At 42.8% G+C, this 15,637-nt stretch overlaps 1 long non-coding RNA gene across 2 annotated transcripts in view; it reads right to left on the bottom strand.

Moving 5' to 3' along the window:
* Positions 1-2,965: 2,965 nt before the first annotated feature.
* Positions 2,966-15,637, bottom strand: part of LOC138972661 (uncharacterized) — a 392,401-nt gene continuing 379,729 nt past the window's right edge. For both annotated transcript variants that reach the window (XR_011457701.1, XR_011457702.1), the window contains exon 2: positions 2,966-3,445. This is a non-coding gene — a long non-coding RNA (uncharacterized lncRNA). The remainder of the gene's footprint in view (positions 3,446-15,637) is intronic.

The raw sequence follows: 15,637 nt of genomic DNA, 5'->3' as shown, positions 1-15,637 counted from the left end.
CAGTTGAATGCACACACAGTTCATTTGCATCTTCAAATCAATCAGTCAATCAATACGATTGGGTGCCGAGGCTGTCAAGTCAGTAGGGGGTGTGACTGCCTTGAGCAGCAACAACTGCCCGGCACCTTCTGGGCATGGACTGGATCAGATGCCGGATATCTTGCTGTGGGATGGTGTCCCACTCCTCCTGAAGTGCCTGCAATAGATCGCGGTGATTTGCCGGCGCTTCTTCTCGCCCGACCATCATGTCGCTGGAGCAGGAAGTAGGACTCGTCGCTGAACCACACGTGTCTCCAGTGATTCCGGACGGTCCAGCGAAGGTGCTGGTTGCCCCACTGCACTCGGTTCTGGCGATGGCGGCGGGTGAGGACAGCTCCTCTGTGAGGTCTGCGAGCTCTCAAACCAGCTTCATGCAGGCGGTTCCGCACGGTCTGGTCCGATAATCGGTGTGGTCCGGGGAGAGCCTGGACAGAAGATGAGGCCGACAGGAAACGATTCCGGAGGTGGCGGAGCCGTATGAAGCGGTCGTGAGCAGCAGTTGTCGCCCTTGGTCTTCCCGCTCGTGGCAAGTCAGCAACGGAGCCAGTGGCTTGAAACCTGACCCACAGTCTACTGATGGTGCTCTGGGACACGTGGAAGTGCCTGGCGATTGCACTTTGACTTTGGCCTGCTTGTAAACGACCCAATGCAATTTGGCGGTCTTCTCTGCTCAATCGGGCCATCTTTCGTCGCTGAATTGTCGTCTGATTTCTTTGTGGCGAACAATCCGCTTTTATGGGTTTTGGAAGACATGGTGAGAGCTCAATATTCCCCGAGTTTCACGAGATTACACTGAAGCATGACGAGTGGTCATGCCAAATGAGTAATTTTGACATTGTAGCCACTGATAACGCATGCGTCACGTGCAGAGCTCACTTGTGGCAATGGACGAAAGGTCGACGACCAGATAAACATTTTCTGCAGTTTGGTGGATATCCTTGTGGCCATATAACTAAATTAACCAAATATTACAAGCTATGCGTTTCTTTTTTTGAACAGTATAGATTGGTTATAGGGAAACTTTGGGTTACTGGTAAAGTTTAAAAGGAAGAACATTATGCAGTAGACCGTAAATAACTAAGTTTAGTGACTTGTTCCTTATTTATTGGGGAAATGTCTGTCAAGAAGTTTAGAAAAGACAATACTGTTCATCGGTGTTTTAATTTGTTTTCCCTCGTTAATTTTTGATTACTATGTACAGTTAAAGTCAAGATTCGATTTTTTTTGAAAGCATAGGACAGTTTCTTTACGCGTTTAAAAAAAATTAACACAGAGGCAAAAACCGGTTGTTGCAGTCTGAATGCAATTGAGGTCTATTAAGAAAAAGGTTAATAAAAAAAATTAATAAAAAAATGTGTAGGTCCCAGCGGCACTTGAACCCAGAGCGACGGATTGAAATTCCGAATCCGTAACCACTGCACTATGCTACTCGTCTTGAAAAAGCACTACGCAAAGATGTGTTATCAGTTATTCAGTCGTGGTAGTTTGAAAGCTCACCACCTTCGCCGAATGACTCGAGCACGGTTTTTTCGGTCAGTAAATGATCGTACTGTCGGTTTTGAGCCCCTCTGTTTCAAGCTTTTCACCTAAATTAAACAAGAATGTCACAGTTCGTGTCTATGGTGCAAGGTAGCCGACCGTCTCATTGTAGCCAAGTTACGACAGTTGCTCGATTGACGCATTTCACGTCTTCAATATTGTGTCTGAGCTCATTTCCCAATGAGCTGACTTTAAAACCAGAATGTCCTGCAATTGTAGCATGCGTTGGAGGTTTCTTTTAGATGGGTAAGGACCTTTAAGATGTGATATCGTCGTATAAATGATGAAATCAACTTTGAAAGTGGGAACTTTGGAAGCAAAGTTGCCAGCTTCTCGGTATGCACGAGCTAACTTGAACGCCGAAGTAGTGGCTTCGAGAGTCCTGAGGTCAAGGTCGAGGAAATTGGGGGAATCCCAATTAGTGCGCATGCGTTTGTAAACGGTAGGCTTAGCGACCAGAAGAAACAAATCTCATCGCGAGTTCGTAAATGGGCGAACGTTGATCGCGCTGTAGCTTTTACTATAGTTGTTGTTTTTGACTGGTTGAACGAAATGGTCTGTTCAAAGCTGTGATGATTGTCTTGAAATTGAATGACTCTGTAATAATGATTTTGTTGACCAGAATGTTGGGGAGAATAAAACTTTTTTTGTTTATGTGGTAGCGAAGTCGGTTATGTTAAACCTCTTTTGTTTTTTTTAATGATTGTGTATCGGTAAAACTGTTTGGTTAGAGCGAAAGTTTTGGGCTACTGGTCAATTTAAAAAGGCAGAACTCAAGTGTTTTGGGGAATCAAGATATAAGGTGTAGTGAAAAGAAGATAAGTTCAGTAACTTTCATATTAATTGGGAAAATGTGTGTCTAAATGTTTACAAAAGATAAATTGTTGTACTTAGGTGTAAGTAAATTATGTTTGTCCTCGTTAATTGTGAACAGGATGTATGTTCAACGCCCAGTCTGTAGGCTGCAAAGAAAAGCGGTCTGCTATCAATGAGTACATTCTCAGTAACGATGTTGACATTATGTGTGTTACGGAAACGTGGCTCCGCGAAGCTGGAGACGAGGCCAAGTGTCGTGACCTCGCTCCCCCTGGCTACACCACCTCCTCCTTCCCTCGGTCGACTGCTACACGCGGGGGCGGTATTGCCTTCGTAGTTTCGGACAAACTGAGACCTCACATTAAACTCACATCTGACTTTCCGTTTAGTCATTCAACCTTTGAACTTGCACAGCTGACTCTCTCCTTCCAGCAAAGAGTCGTTAACATTCTCACTGTGTACAGACCCCCGCCAAGCAAGAAGAACAAGTTTACGGATGCTAAGTTTCTGGAACAGTTACCGGACTTTCTTGAATATGCAAATAACCTACCAGGCTCGCTGCTTATTGTTGGTTTGTTTGTTTGTTTGTTTATTTGTTGCTTAACGTCCAGCCGACTACGCAGAGCCATATCAGGACGAGGAAGGGGGGGATGAAGGGGGCCACTTGTCAAGCGATTCCTGTTTACAAATGCACTAACCCATTACTTGTGTCCCAGCAGGCTTTAGTAAAACTAAATTAATACCTACTGGAAGATTACCAGTTTCCAGTGTGTTAAAATAGGCTTAACCTATCTACTGCTGGACTTACATCAGAACACTAACAGATTAAACTATACATGAATCGCGAGACAAGCGGCAAGAGAAGAGATTTTTGGAAAAAATACAGGTGAATGAGCAAGAAGGCAGAAAAAGGAAAAGAATTCATGAAGAAAAAGAGAGCATGACAGGAAAGAGGAACCAAAAATCTACCTAACAGCAAACTAGAAAGCTCCTGCGGTTCCAAAAACAGGAGGGGCCTTTAATTTCATAACCGCAGTGCCCCACTGCGGGACTTATTGTTGGTGACTTTAATTAGCACTTTGACACTCCATCACACTTTTACACATCCAAAGTGCTTGACGTTCTCAATATGTTTGATCTGTGTCAGTCTGTTTCAGAGCCCACCCATGTACGTGGTCACATTGTTGATTGGGTTGTTTTCAGGGAAGAAGATGGTCTGGTTAAGTCGACGTCTGTTGAACCGTCCCTTTCGTCCGATCACTATTGTGTCACGTGCACTCTTGACTTCGCAAAACCCCCCTCCCCTAGAGTGTACAGGGAAGTTCGTAGACTGGCGTCTATGGACGTCGAGGCCTTTAAGGCCGACTTTCTTGCCGACTTGCCCTCACTGCCGTCCGCCGAACAGCTCTTTCGTGTTTTGCGTGCCATTCTGGACACACACGCCCCTTCTACCCGTCGTTTGGTCTCTAATCGTCCCCCCTCCCCGTGGTATAGCGGTGTGGGACCTGAACTACAAGACGCCAAGCGGGAGAGGGGGAGGGCGGAGCGTCAGTGGCGCGCCACAGGTCTAACCGTGCACCGGCAAGTATTTCAGGCGGCCAGAAACCGGGTCATCGCCATCGTCGACCATGCCAAGTCTGCATTCTTCTCATCCAAAATACTCGCATGCACCTCAGTCAAACAGCTGTTTAGTGTCACCAATGACATCTTAGGCAAGGTGACTTGTTCCCCTCTTCCCACTATGTTCTCTGTACATGAGCTTCCCCAGAAGTTCGCTGACTTTTTCACTGCGAAGATCGCGCTTATTCGCGAGAAGCTTGATTCTGCTGTTGTCCCGCCTTCACCGGTTGCCGATAGGATGTATTGTGGTCCAGCTCTGCAGCGTTTTGAGCCTGTCACCAGCGAGTTTGTAAAAAAGGTGTGTTTAGGCGCTAGTCCGAAAACGTGCGAGCTTGACCCCATTCCGTCCTCTCTGCTGTGTGATTGTATTGATGACCTTCTTCCATACCTCACTCACGTCATTAACGACTCTCTGACTTCTGGCTCATTCCCAGATGAATTCAAACCTGCAATAGTTAGGCCCCTCATCAAAAAACCTTCACTTGACAAGAATTCCTTGAAAAACTTTAGGCCCGTTTCGAACTTGTCATTCCTTTCAAAAATCACTGAAAAAATTGTCCTTTCACAACTTCTCACTCACCTAGAGCAAAACCACCTTCTCAACACCCATCAGTCTGCATACAGGAAAAACCATAGCACTGAGACAGCACTTCTGAAGATTGTAAACGACATCCTTCTTGGCTTTGACGAAAATCAGGTCTCCATTCTAACACTACTGGACTTGTCTAGCGCATTTGATACGATAGACCACGAAATTCTGCTCCACAGGCTTCAGCACTCCTTTGGTGTTCATGATCTGGCCCTTTCCTGGGTTCGTTCGTACCTTACTAACCGGACGCAGACCGTTTGTGTCAACGGCATCAAATCTCAACCTTCAGCTCTCCAGTACGGTGTCCCGCAAGGGTCCGTGCTTGGCCCCATACTTTTCGTTCTATATGCCTCCCCTGTGTCCGATGTTATCAGTCGCCATGCGTTGTCGCACGAGAGTTTCGCCGATGATACACAGCTTCATCAGTCCGCCCCTCTTGCTGAAGTTGACGATCTGGTATCTCGGACACAGGATTGCATTGCGGACCTCAGTGATTGGATGTCTTTAAACAAACTCCAGTTAAATAGTGACAAAACCGAAGTTATGCTGGCCTGTCCCAAGAAATTTCTCAATCACCCTTCTCTTCCTGCCTCTCTCACTGTCAACGAACAACCTATCTCTTTCTCTCCGTCTGTCCGCAGCCTTGGCGTCACTCTCGATCCAACTCTCTCTTTCCAAAAACACATCTCTAACATCTGCAAGTCCGCCTATCTAGAGCTGCGCAAGATTAGTTCAGTCCGTCACTACCTCACCACTGATGCAACCAAAACGTTAGTGTGTTCTTTAGTCCTCTCACATTGGGTGTGCACGTTAAAGATCCCACGATTGACAAAAGGGTCTTTCCTGGCAAAATTGCTTAGGCACAGTTAATAATTGTCTACCATACCCGTGTGACTTGGAATAAGGCCGTGAAAGGTAAATATGCGCCGACATGGCTGCAATCTACTAGCCGTATAAAATTTCATCTCACACGGCATCATTGCAGAGCGCCTAGAACTGTACCCACGGAATATGCGCGATATAAGCCTCATTGATTGATTGATATTGCAATTCTCTTCTGGCCGGTCTCCATAAGTACCTTTTAGATAGACTTCAAAGGATCCAAAATAACGCTGCCCGCCTGGTCTTCAAATCTTCCAAGTATGAACACGCCACACCCCTTCTTCACTCTCTACACTGGCTGCCTATCACTAAAAGGATCGAATACAAACTCTCCTCTCTTTCTTTTGCCGTCGTTTCTGGTTCTGCCCCAGAATACTTGTCAGAACTCTTCAATCTCTACACCCCCTCCCGTCAGCTTCGCTCCCCCGCCGACACTCGACTCCCCACAGTGCAAACAAAGACATGTGGCGAGAGGTCCTTCGCCTATCAAGCCCCTGTGACCTGGAATAGATTACCTCTGCCTTTCAGACACACAGATTCTCTCACTACATTCAAGACAAATCTCAAAACACACCTCTTTCAGCTTAAGTGATTTTTTCCCTCCAGCATCTCCCCAAACCTCACCCCCTACCTAGTGCCTAAAATAACGTGTATATATATTTTCTGCGCTTTGTGTCAGCACTGTTTCTGTGTGTGTAAATAGTACTGTTGACACGTTTTTATATAGAAGCCTACTGTGGTTCTTGTGCTTAGGCTGTGTATTGGACTGTCACTGTATGCCTGCATTATTAGTTGTCAGTAATTATTACATGTGCTGATTGTTCTCTTTGCCTGCGCGCGTATAGTATGTTGGTTATGTTTGGTCATAGTATGTTTGCTTATGTTTGGTCGTTATCTTTGCCTGTGCGTGTATTGTATGTTTGGTCGTTTTCTCTGCCTGTGCATGTATAGTTTGTTGGTTATGTTTGGTCGGTTTCTTTTGCCTGTGCGTGTATAGTATGCTTGGTCGATGTATGTATTGTAAAGCGCTAAGAGTAGACATTAAATTCTAGAATAGCGCTATAAAAGTTTGCATTATTATTATTATTATGTAAAGTTGAAAGTCAAGATTGGATTTGTTTATCCTACGCGCGTGTGTGCATGTGTGTTAGACATAGAACACTTTATTATCTCACTTTCGAGAAACTCGGGTGTGATGAATGACAACAAACAACATAAAACGTAAGAAAATAAATAAAATATCGAGGCGCAAATAATCAGCTCATAATAGTGTGTGTGTGGGGAGGGGGGTGGGGGTACACACACACACACCGTCGAACACACACACACGCACGCGCACACAAACAAACGCACAATTATACCCGCACGCACAGGCAGGCAGGCAGGCACTCGCACAAATACATACAAACACTTTCACACACACGCACACGCACGCTCGCACACACACACACACACACCCTCCCCCCCCCCACACACACATGTGCGCGCGTGCACTGCAAACGAATGAATGAATGAACAGACACACACCTACACACGCACGCACACCTACACACGCACGCACACACACACACGCACACACACACACGCTCACACAAACACACACAAAGACGCCCATTTACATAGAAACACCCCCTCCTATAAGCGGGGATGAAATTTTAAGAGTGGTGGCCAGTGACCCAGAACGAACAAAAGTCAAAGCTGGCAACTGAGGTTTGTATTCATGGAAATTTACACGAAATGCACGCACGAGATACGACTTTTCTTTCTATTTTTTCTCTTTGGGACTTTCATTTGCGTTAGATCGGTTTTATATGAAAAACCGAAGAAAAGCCCTGCTAATTTGCACTAAGAAACTTTGGAAGCAGCGTGTTTACTCCTGGGTTTCGCTGTAGTACAATTACGCTCACTTACTTCCTAGCTTGCTTCAAAAGTAAGCACTTTTTCCGTCCCATGCATGCGAAATTGAGGATGTACTTCCGATGTCGCTCAAAACGTAGGAAGTTGTCGCAAACTACTATCAATTACTTCCTCGCTTTGCTTCGAAGTAAGCCCTTCTTCCGGCCCATGCATACGAAAGTGAGGCAAGTTCTTCGCGAACTTCCCCCATAAGCATACGGGCACCGAATGGATGCCATCGAAGTCGGTTGAAACTCCAAAGCTGGCTCCCCGAAAGCCTCCAGTATGTACAAGTTTTTTTTACATTTGTTACAAAATGTAAAGGTCTATATGGTACCTCCATGAGGAATGTTAGTCCTTCAAAGGAGCACACGTAAAGTTGGCTACTAATATCAATACAGCTGTGGAAACATCTTGGCGGACGTCATGTAGATGTTGTGACGTCTGTACAGCTGTATTACATTACAGCTGAACATATTAGTAATCTGCTTTAACTTAAATGTACATGTCATGAATTTCGATTCCTGTAGCATACACACAGTTAACTCCAATCTGTCTCACGCATGTTCAGTCCCTCTCATACAGAAATCGCAATCCAAACACAGAAATAAATAACAATACGTATATTAATCAACAACTACGGTATAAATCACAGGAACACACACATTCAACCACAATATATACATATCAAGTATTCATATATTGAAAATGATCTTGTACGCTGATGATATTACGCTTTTTCTGAAAGGCACTGATGATGTGCAAAATGCTCTGACATTGGTGTCATATTTCTCCAAGTTCTCAGGACTGGCTGTGAACAGACTGAAATCGGAGGCCATGTGGTTGGGTTCACAGAAGTACTCTGAGGAGCAGCCAGGTGGCTTCAGATGGAAATCAAAAGTCAAAATTCTTGGTATATATTTTAGTAATAATTTAGAAGCCTCGGAAATCGAAGAAAACTGGACAGAAAAAATTAATCATATTCAGAGCACAATGATTAAGTGGTCTAAGAGAAACTGCAGTATAATGGGAAAGATTTGCCTTGTAAAATCACTTTTGATCCCTCAATTAACACATGCTTTGCAAGCTTTGATTATACCCGAAAAGATCATATGTAAACTGAACTCAATGTTTTTCAGATTCATTTGGAAAAAAAGATTTTCAAACACAAAAGCCTATGAAAAGGTAAAACGAAAAGTTATGTGCCAGGAAACAAGTAAAGGTGGCCTAAATATGATTGACTTGGGTGACTTTCAAAAATCCTTTGTACTTGGATGGTTTTCGAAATTACTGCAACCAAACGAAGAAGCTTGGAAAAGTATTCCACTCAGTATGTTCTCCAAACTCGGAAAAAATCTATGCTGCTTTCAAGCAAACGTCAAACCAGCCTTATTTAAAGGGTTGGGGTTGATTACAAACAAGTTCTGGAAAAGCGTTTTAGAATGTTGGCTTGACAACCATGAAAAGATATTACCATGCGTGAAAAAAATGACCCAGCTGGAGAATTTATGCCTATGGAATAACTCTCTAATTGCTTATCGTGGCAAGACAATGTTTCTACGTGATTGGGTTACATCTGATATATGCTATGTGAAGGATTTATACGAGAATAATATGTTTTTACCATTTCACAGGATTTGTGAAAGAGTTGGGCATAAACCAACAAGACTATTTGAATATGGGGCAATTCGCACAGCAATAGCATCCCTTTTTTTGAAGATGAATGATAATGGAATACAAGCTATGAAGGTAATGGATTATCAAAAAATAAGTACATGTAAATCCAGGCAGTTTCGTAAATTAATGGTAGACGCTTATCAAACTGAGACTATTGCAGTCAGTTTCTGGAAAAGAAAGATGGGAATTGAAATAAACAAGGACATTTGGCAGATAGCAAGCAACGCATCAAAAGAAGTAAGATTGAGACTGCTACACTGGAAAATAACTCATAACATTTATCCAACGAACATTATATTGTATAAAATGGGCATTGCTGAGAGTATTAGTTGTACACATTGTACAGAAGAGACAGATTATATCGAACATTTCTTTTATTATTGTATAAAAATAAGCAAAGTGTGGAATCTTGTTGAAGAAGCCTTCTTCACCGCTTGTTCAAAAAGAATTCATGTTGATGTGCGGGATGCCCTATTTGGCCTAGTTAAAAGGAATTCTATTTCATCCGCTGAAGCAAACTATGTCAATTTGCTGATCTTGATTGCAAAAATGTGCATAGGTATTTATAGATACGGTACCCCTTTAGAGATCGGATGTATTTTTGAAAAAGAGTTAAGTTTAAGAAAAATAATTGACTTGTGACTCGCATATATGTTGCTATCTGTGAAATTGAAATAAAGAAACGTTAGGTAACAAAAGGAGAAATGATGACGGAAGAAAATATAGGACAAAATGTATTTAAAAAAATATGTGGAGAGAGAGAAGATAGAACGAGACGAGACAGTGAGAGAGAGAGAGAGAGAGAGAGAGAGAGAGAGAGAGAGAGAGAGAGAGAGAGAGAGAGAGAGAGAGAGATTGGCAGACTATGGGAGAGAGGGGGAGAGAGAGACCGACAGAGTATGGGGGAGAGGAGAGAGAGAGAGAGAGAGAGAGAGAGAGAGAGAGAGAGAGAGAGAGAGAGAGAGAGAGAGAGAGAGAGAGAGAGACGAAGCAAAAAAGAAGAACAAAGAAGAAGACAGAAAAATCCGAAGAACAAAATTCAGAAAAAAACAGAAGTCGAAGAGAAAGAAAGTAGATGCAGAGAAAGACAGACTAGGGAGTGAGTGAGAGAGAGAGAGAGAGAGAGAGAGAGAGAGAGAGAGAGATATGTGTGGACAAGTGTGAGAAAGAGAGAGAGAGAGAGAGGAGAGAGAGAGAGAGGAGAGAGAGAGAGAGGAGAGAGAGAGAGGGTAAATTAAAAAAAAAAAAATTAAAAACAATTGTCCATGATCTGTTTACTGTCCACTGAGTGTGAAGCTGAGAGAAAGAGTGAGACTGAAGGAAAACAATAATAACTTAATAAGAATTAAAATGATTATAAAAAAAAAAATATATAAAAAAAAACTTCCGATATAAGAAAAAAAAAAAAAAAAAAAAAAACCGCACGCACATGTGTGATTAACAAAAGAAGAAGAAAAAAAAAAAAGTATTCATAAATATAACAATCTACATTGACTAATAATTCCTCAACGAGGCGCACATGACACACAAAGACAGTAGTTCAAAGATGATATGCAGAATTTCCTTGAAACTTGACAAAATCGTCTTTCAATTGTCAATGACGATTACACCATAATAACAAATATAAAGTCCAGTCACAAGTATGCTTCACACGGCACAACACCTACGGCTACTCTGCCGAAGACAACTATGTAGAGGAAGGATGATTAAAGACTTGACAGAACAAGTATGCACCACCGGGCGGTCTGTCCACAGACTATCACCGTTCTCCCGCGTAGTGACGGCAAAGCCCTCCGGCTGCCTGCATCATCTCCTCCAGACCCTTAAACAAAACTAGTAGACTAAAAGACTATGACCTCACAAATACAATATGAATAACCCAATCGATAATCTATTTTCAATTTTACAAGGATCCATACGTTTGTTTGTTTGTTTGCTTAACGCCCAGCCGACCACGAAAGGCCATATCAGGGCGGTGCTGCTTTGACATATAACGTGCGCCACACACAAGACAGAAGTCGCAGCACAGGCTTCATGTCTCACCCAGTCACATTATTCTGACACCGGACCAACCAGTCCTAGCACTAACCCCATAATGCCAGACACCAGGCGGAGCAGCCACTAGATTGCCAATAGCCTTGACCCACAAGTCAGCAGCGAATGTGATAAACGGGTTATCTCCCCTGAAAAGCGAAGCAAGCTTCGAAGATGGCGACGATGGAAAAGAGAACTGTGAGCGAACTGCGAAAGGTGTGTGTGGGTGTGTGTGTGTGTGATGTGTGTCAGTGTGTGTGTATATGCGCGTGATGTGTGTCAGTGTGTGTGTATGCGCGTGCTGTGTGTGTGTGTGTGTGGCTGTGCTTGCGCAATGCGTGAGCTTGTGTGTGTGTGTGTGTGTGAGAGAGAGAGAGAGAGAGCGATAGTGAGAGTAGGGTAGTGGTTGTTGGTGAAAGTTGAGTTGGACGCTGGGGTTGGGCGGGTGTGTGTGTCAGAGAGGGTTGTGTGTGTGTGTGTGGGGGGGGTGGACTGCGTGTGTGTGTTTATTTGTGTGTGTGAGGGTTGTGTGTGTGTGTGTGTGTGTGGGGGTTGACTGCGTGTGTGGGTTTATTTGTGTGTGTGAGGGTTGTGTGTGTGTGTGTGTGTGTGTGTGTGTGTGTGTGTGTGTGTGTGTGTGTGTGTGTGCCTTTCGCCTTGTATTGAGGAAATTAAACTGCGTTTGCGTATTATGTGTGTGTTTGCAAGCGTGCGTGTATGTTAGGCATATCTCAGTAGGTGTGTGTATGTGCGCGTACGTGCAATGTGTGTGCGTGCGCGCGTGTGTTTGTTTATCTCTCTCACACACACACACACACACACACACACACACACACACATACATACACAAACACACGCGCGCACGCACTATCAAGAACAAAACAAAACTGAACAAACGAAATGTTTTCCCCCCAACTCTGATTATTGCTTGTTTTGGAGACGACTGTGATTTTGACTTTTTGAGTAAGCCTACACGAACACACAAGCTCAATACAGCCGGCAACAAGTTCGCCGGTCGGGGCAGTGAAATACTATTTCAAATAGATCTATTTCACTAAGAATGTCAATGGATATAGGGCAACATACTTATTTTTTTAAATCAGTGATTGATTAGATCGTCATATTTTTGTGACACAGTCACTGAGACCAAACCATCAAAAAATTAGCAATAGGCCTTGAATCAAAGTCGTGCGAGATCTGACCTTGCTGCAAATGTACGTGTACGACTTGATTGTGTTGACGTTCAACTGGTAAGCTCTTCTTCTTCTTTCTTCTTCTTGTTTGTTTGTTTGTTTGCTTAACGCCCAGCCGACCACGAAGGGCCATATCAGGGCGGTATCTTCTAAGTGACCGGACAATAATAAACAGTTACAGAAATGTAAAGCGGTCTATAAACGATGACAGACACTAAATAATTACCTATACATTCTATAATAAAACAGTTTGCTCACCAAAGTCCTCGGTCCAAGGGTCCATTCTAATCGAGTCTCTGTAATATTTATCCAACGATGTAACCCCAACAGGTATAACCAGCAGACTGACTAGTTAGACCCTGGACATAGCGCAGGTAAAAAATAGCTCACACACACGCACATGAAACCCAAGTTTCACGTGAAGTTAACTACATATGGCCGTAATGCTGTTTCGGCAGGGCTGTTACTATAGGTCTGTAACATTGCAGTTGTATATAATTATAAATTCGTGACACTGAACATATTAGTAATCTGCTTTAACTTTTAAGTACATGAATTCTAATCATGGTCATACAGTATAATTTATTTTAGTGTTTGTCTAGTTGACTACATTGTAGTATATTTCCTTGTGTGCAGTGTGTGGTAAAACATGATGCCAAAAAGCATAAATCTTAAAAACTGAATTTTCATCCTTTTTTATTTTTGGTTAATGGTTTGTTCCTGTAGGATACAGTAAAACCTGCATTATAAGGACCCTCCATTATATGGACCACCTCTCTCATAAGGAAACAGTCATCCGGCACACATTGTTCTTGTTAATATCAAAGATTGCAACCTGTTATTCGAACACCTCTGTTATGATAATAATAAGGACCCTTTGACTGGTACATTGGGTGTTCATGAGTACACCTACAGTGAAACCTGTGTCATAAGGACACCTCTCTTATATGGACAATTTGATTGGAACCTTGAAGTGGCTGTCCTTATAACACAGGTTTTACTGTAGTTGTATTCATGGACATACATTGAACTCTTATGTTAACGAAATGTTGAAATTTATTCAATATAATTTCAGCTCAGTCGTGAGGCACCAACTGTACCAGAGAGAGTGGCATACCACAATGTCGATGAAGTCTAGGCTGACATCTTGGGGATGGAACCTGGTTTACTTCCGTCATCCTGGTGCGTTTTGGAGGTCTGTGGGAGCACGAACACGAGCACATCACTCTGGGCAAGGCAGATGAATCTAAAACTTTCATTGAATTGAAGATTAAGATCAGCGCAGATCTCACAATAGCAGCGTTTGTGTTTGGAATGCATGTAACGAACTTCACGGACACCATCGACACCACCAAAGTTCGCCAGTATCTAGCTGACCTGTCTTGTCGCAAGATATGTCCACGTGTGACAGACGCAGAACTACTAAGTTTTGCAGATTTGCATGACCCGGCTGGGAACCAGCTGTACTTTCGACAAACCGCGAGAGAGTGTGTGAGATCTGCAAAGTGCTTGTTGTCTGCAAGTGACCTAAGGTGCACAGAATGCACAAAGACAAGGCGGCTGCTGGTGAAGAAACGGGCCAGAGCTCATGCCAGTGTACAAAGACCTCTGCGCAAATACGATCCCATGCCCTCGACCAGCAAACGAGTGACAGCACATATCAAGCAGAACAGGAAGCAGCTAGGTGAAACTTCTTCAGAAAGAGATTGAAGAACTGAGAAAGTTTGAGGACAGTATAGACAGTGACAGTATTCAAGTGAACGACGAGCTGAGCGATAGTCTCGCTGCTGTTGTGGAAAAGGCTGGAGATGACAACAAGCTGGCTCAGTTGTTCTGGGAGGAGCAAGTGAAAGCTTTTGAAGCAAAAAAGCATGGCATGAAGTGGCATCCAATGCTCATTCGCATTGCCATTTTAATTCAGAGTCGGAGTCCCCTTGCATATGACACTCTTCGCAACACTGGAATATTGAAGCTGCCATGAAAGTAAACTCTCAGAGATTATACCAATGCCATTCAACCAACAGTGGGATTTTCTGCCTCTGCAAGTGAAGAGCTGAATCGTTTGTCGAAAGATTTGAAAGATCATGAATGCTACATAGTACTTTTGCATGATGAGATGAGCATCAAAGCTGACCTAGTCTTCGACAAGAGGAGTGGCGAGGTGGTGGGATTTGTGAACTCAAACAGATGGCTGACAGACAACCATGTGACCAGTTCTTCCCTGGCGAAACACGTTCTGTGTTTTTTTGTTGTCGGAGTGAACACAGACATCCGTGTGAGCTTGGGATTTTTTGGAACCGCCAATGCCACAGCTGCTGACATATATCCCCTCTTTTGGCAGGCAGTGGGACATCTGGAAATGCAGTGTGGCTTGAAGGTCATCGCATCAGTCAGTGACAAAGCATTTCCTAACCAGAAACTGTATCAGCTGCATAAGACTCAGGATGGTGAGCTGTGCTACAAAACTGAGAACTTGTTTGCAACAGATCGATTTATATACTTCATTTCAGACCCACCACACTTAATAAAAACAGTAAGGAACAATCTGAGCAACTCTGGATCCGGACGAAACACTCAGCGGCTTTGGTGCCGTGATAAGAAGATCCTGTGGAAGCACGTCCGCCAGCTGCATGAATTGGATTGCAGGTAATAGTTAATTACCTTGTCTGTCTGTATAGCTTAATTGGTTATCGCTCAACTAGAAACCTAAAAGGTAAAGGTAATAGTCCATCTTCCTTACTTTCCCTGCACAATGGGCATAACAACCCAGCCAGCATGATTCTGCGTGACGCATGCGTTATTTCTGCGTTTTTCATGCGGGGATGCGTACGGCCTCGTGACACCTTCGCTTCGCGCGCGTTACTTTTCGCCAACTTTTACGCAGATTGTCGCATTCGAAACGACTTCACCACGCAGTGTTTAGCACGCATGGATTCAATGAAAAAGGTGATTGCAATTTTTGTTTTTCCTAATTTTATACCGTGGGTTTATGCATTTACTTCATGAAATAATTTATTATATTTTATGTTATTAAAAAATATTTACTTTTAAATTTTGGTTATGAATAGTTATTCTTCTTCAAAAACTTCTTTTTTTTTGTTTTTGAAAAAAAATTGCATAAAAACTTTCAATCCGTTATTTTTCAGTTTATCTTAAGACAGTTTCGGTTAAAAAAAATGCATTTAAAAGTTTAATAAAAATATTTTTATTTTATGTAATGGTTTTCCCATTTAATTTTTATTTAATCATTTTGTTATTACCAACATTTATTTGCTTAATTGTTATCCTGATTATTTTTATCTTAAAATAAATATGATTATTTTAATTTGTATTATCATTATAATTGTTTTAG

Source organism: Littorina saxatilis, linkage group LG8 (genome assembly GCF_037325665.1).
Source record: "Littorina saxatilis isolate snail1 linkage group LG8, US_GU_Lsax_2.0, whole genome shotgun sequence".
NCBI lineage: Eukaryota > Metazoa > Mollusca > Gastropoda > Littorinimorpha > Littorinidae > Littorina > Littorina saxatilis.
Note: the sequence above shows the minus strand (reverse complement) of the source record. Positions and strands in the feature narration are given on the sequence as shown.